Raw genomic sequence first — 4,866 nt, forward strand, 5'->3', positions numbered from 1 at the left:
TAAGAGTCCTGACTTCCATTCAATCATGCAAACTCCCCAAAATTATCATAAAATTGTGCAAAGAGTAACATCCAGCAGAGACCAGCTCTGCCTGGCTCCTATGAGCTTGCCAAGGCTGTTGGGATAGTGAGGGAAGAGACACACAATTCATTTTAAGAAGGTTTTTTCCCCCTTTTTGTCGTCGTCTTTGTGGTGGTTTGTGAAATGCCGGGAAGGAACAGTACAATGAACAGAAAATGTTCCAAGGAAACCAGCCTTCTCCATGCCATTGCCCAACAAGCACCCAGTGTACCAACCACGGAGCTTTGCATAGAAGTGTATGACACACATGGGGACTATGATTTCTGCTGGCATGAGGCCTCTCTTCCCGTCTGAATTCGCAGAGCAGAGAAAGGGCAGAGAATCAGAGCCTCTCCCTGCCTGGTTGAGGCTCTCGCTCAGCTCCAATACAAATGCAGGTGCAAAATTATCAAGTCCATAATTTTTTTGCATAATTTAGAGCCATAAAATGGAAGCTGCCTTTGAGCACTTGGCTCTTCCTCTCTTGCAAGTTAGGGCCAGATGCAAAAGAGGACTTAAGCACCTACAACTGAGTAGGTTCCTCCCTGCTCAGGATAACATTTCTTCCAGTACCAGCAACTTTATGTCCAGACATGCCCAGAACTGCTGTGATCTGAGCAGCTTAGTACAGAGTTCCCACCTAAAATCCACTGGGATCCTGAAAGTAGTAAAGGAGCGTCTATTTTCTCAGGACAGCCAATTCCGATGGAATATTCTGAACAAGCCTAATACACACCAGCAGGACCAGTCCCCTCACATGATACAGTTGTAGCTGCTCTTTAAACTTGACCAGTTGGGAGAGGTGCTATCTGGCTGGATGGTTTGGTTTTGACTGACAAACCTGAGTAGAGTGAGAGTCGTCCTTAGTCATTTTGCATAAGGGTCCAGGCCTGCCCCAGTCTTGTGGGGATTGTCTAGAATAAGCATTCCCTCCGGGAGTGAGATTGTAAATCTGAAAGTTTCCAACACAAAGAAGAATCAAAAAAACACAAGCCCCTTTCAAGGAAAACATAAATGTAGAGAATTAAAAAAACAAAAAAACTGAAGAAACCACAGTTATTTTGCTGGCTAATATTGTGAAGACATGATAGTACTTGCAGCTTCCTGCTTGGACCTGGCTTGCTCCAAAGTTATTTTGTGTGTTAATCGTGTGGTTTAGATGATGAAGATTAGGTCTGAGTGAGCTGGTTCAGATAAAAGAGGAAAAGGCAGCAACCAAACATTCACCCAAAACTCCAACCTAAACTTCTCTAAGCTTTGAATAAATAAAAAAAAAGTATTAACTTTTCCGTATTTTTCCTTTGTTTTGCAATTAAGATCTTCTTTAAAGGTACTATTATTCATTAGCTACAGTTATTCATTCAAAGCTTTGAAAGTGCACAATGCTGTAAGAAGGACTGCTGTTATCACTGCAAACACGAAAGTACACATTTCAAGTTCACAAAAGTACATTTCTGTCCCTTTTCCTGAACTGGCCTTTTTAACGGAACTAGATTTTTTTAATCCTTTTTACTGCTTCCAGTGTAACTACCACCATACTATACAAGTTTCTGCCCAGTTTTGTTTTCTATGCATCTTGGCCTGGAATGTTCAATTACAGATCTCCTGATAAGGACTCCTGCCAACAGCTAGTAATTTGGCCAACGTTCCTCAAAAATAGGTATATAAAATCATGTTCCAAAACCTAAACGGAAATGTGTGAGTGGTCTGATTCTCAAAAAAACCCCAAGAGCTGCTTGCTGCTTGGCAATTTTGAAAATTAAAACTATGTTCTTTAGCACTTTACTACGTAATACTTTTAGATACCTATTTTTAAATGGTCGTCTCAGCTGACGGCATACTTTTGTGCTTGATTTGTACATATTTGGCATGTGGTGCGCAAGGGAAATACGCACCTACTCCATTTATGCACAAGCTGGACAACTCTCTGCAGATGTCAAATACATGCATAACAAGCCTGATATTTGCTCATGCAGACATTAGGCATATAAGTACAGTAGTTGTAACTACTGGCCTCATCCTCCATTGCTTTAAAGTTATGCAGACTGAAAGCCTGCCACTTCCAGATGTGCTAGACAGCATTTTACACACCCTGTGGACTTGCTATGAGTCCATGGGTTTGACTGCACCGTCATGAAACAGTGGGGAATCAGGCTTTAACTATATTGTATACGAGAACTTCTGTTTAGAGAATCAAGTCTTCCCTGTTACAGTCTACTATAATACACCGATATGCAGGAAAGCTGACTTGAAATACCCCATAATGGACTAACTATGGGGGACAGGTTACCGGGCAGGGAGATACCGTAACATCAGGCATTTCACAAGACACCTGGACCTTGATCCTTCCAAAGTACAGGCAAATAAATGAGATGCTCAAATTAGGAGTCTAGCTCCTTCACTGTAGTCATTGGCAAGAGGCAGGTACCTTCAAAAAGAGGCTGAGCTTCCCAAATATTAAGGAAACAGGGATTCCAACAGTTCAGTAAGATTAATCCAAGCCTTGAAGCCTTAGGGCTGAGTATATACAGAAGTAAAGTGTCACAGAAGGACACAAGACTGTGGCCAATGCTGTCTGGACTGTCGGTTGATTTTTCTGCACACCTGAAATTACTGATTTTGAGTGGGTATGAAGGAGGGAGCTACTTTTCGTGACAGCTGCTGTTTGTGCAGCGGTTGAAACCCAACTTCAGTCAGGATATATTAAAAACGGAATGAGTAAGCTGGCTCTAGAGAGTGACTTCCATCATTATAAACTAAAGAGGCTTGGATTAACATTTGAACTTTTTGAATGCTTATTCTAATTCAACCACAGAATCTTCTGAGAGCTTCAGCCATCGCTAATTAAGACATGCAACCATTTATCTGTGGTTCATCCATGTGCTTAGCAGTTTTTGCTTTAGTGGGACCTAGTGGTGCAAAGTGTCTCTGCTGGGGTGAATGCCAATCAGAGAGACACACGGACTAATGAACTCTACACTTTTATATTAACTCTCTTACCTCTTCCATAGTTGGGAATACTACCGTGGCCTCAAGATTTAGACTGAAAACAAATAACCCACTTCAAAAATAAACTGCCTCAGGAAGTGTCTTTGAAAATTTTTTTAATGCCGAATTAAAAAAACAGAACATGTGAATGTAAATAGTTTTCCCTGCAATGAATGGAGTACAAACATTCCAGTGTTTTGCTAGTACCTGAGAGCAGGAATATAAAACTGTCTATAAACAACAGCGAATCTGACAGGTCTGTTTGATTTCTCTTCCTCCTCTATCTCCCCCCAGTGTAAATTAATAAATATTAATGAAAAAGAGAAGCAATAACACTTATCTATTAATTTTTCTCCTTTTATTTTCTGATCATTCTTAATTTAACAGTGTTTGGGTTTTACGTTTAGTCATATATATGGTTGGTTGAGCCTTTTATTAGCCGTGATTCATTCTGCATATCAGCATAAAGTGATGCTCATGCTTTCAGTCTGTATCTATTCCGTGATGCTCAGTTATCTGTCTGCCCTTGAGCTATCGGTAGGTATGGATTTGCATGTACACTGTTCTCCTATGACAATAGTATGCCAGGAATGACCGGTCTGGTATTACCTGGTCAGGTGAGGTTCCATTCAAATAATGTACATGCCACCAAAACAATTCAGATCAAAGGTCTGTCTTTCAACAGAATTAAAATGTAAGGACTTCTAAAGCAATTTTAGCAGTTGGCTTTACAAATGAACTTATGTCAGCTGCTCTGTATGATGACTGACTAAATTACTTATATATCTAATCTTATCTAGCTATCTGTCTGTCTGTTTTTCAGCATTTCAGTACCCATCACCATATTATCTAGGCGCCACCATAAGATTAAGAAGCTCTGCAGTGACATTCTCAACATGATCTGTTCAAAGGTCATTAGCAGAGCCTTTCATACTGGAAAAGATCGGAGGAGAGTGTGGAAGTGAGCCGCAGAAGGAGAGAAAAAGGAAAAGGAGGCGGTAAGCTGTTGGAGCCATTTTAGTTGTACTCATCCTATGTGGCTTGCTTAGCTAGCACTGAAGTATAGGAACCTCACGTCAGCTGCTTTATTCTGCTACAGGGACGATAGTAGTTGTTGTATACTATTGTCACCTCAGAGAGTTACCGCACATGGCCTCAAGATTGCTGTCCCTGTGCTTTCTTCAGATGCTGTTTACATGCTTGGTCTTTATGATTTCTGTACATTACTGCCTCAGAGCAGGACATTTCTCTCAAAAATTGCTGGTAGAGAGCAAGCACTGCAACTCAGGGAACCACCTTCTCCAAACAAACATATTAGTTAAAATTTTATTTTTAGCTTAGCGTGCAAATCCTACAAACTCTTTGTGTTTGAAGCAAAAAAAGGTGGTTTTCAATGTGCACAAAGTTACATAGGACCCACAGAATCAGGAAAGATGATTTTATCTCATGAGGCCCAATCCTGCTTCCACTGAAGTCGTTTGCTGAAGTGTCTCTGATTGCCATGAGCGCGTGCTGGGATGAGCTGGGGAACTTGCATGGTGGAAAGCTGGCACTGGCCGTACTGTGTTCACTGATGCAGTCTGTTGCTGCTGTTTCAAGAAGTATACTGCTAAATGAAAAAATTGCCAAAGCTCTTTTTTTCACCGCTGGAATTAGGAAGGCAGGCTCAGTCCGGAGGAGGCCAATGGCAGCGTGCTGGCATGTTGCTCGGACAAACCCCTGGAGGTCTTTTGTACCCCTTTTGCTACAAAAACACTAGGGGATTTACACTAGGGGATAAATAGGTGGTTCCAAAGCGAGAAGGAAAGAGCCAAAGTT

The sequence above is a fragment of the Gavia stellata genome, chromosome 20 (genome assembly GCF_030936135.1).
Source record: "Gavia stellata isolate bGavSte3 chromosome 20, bGavSte3.hap2, whole genome shotgun sequence".
Taxonomy (NCBI): Eukaryota; Metazoa; Chordata; class Aves; order Gaviiformes; family Gaviidae; genus Gavia; species Gavia stellata.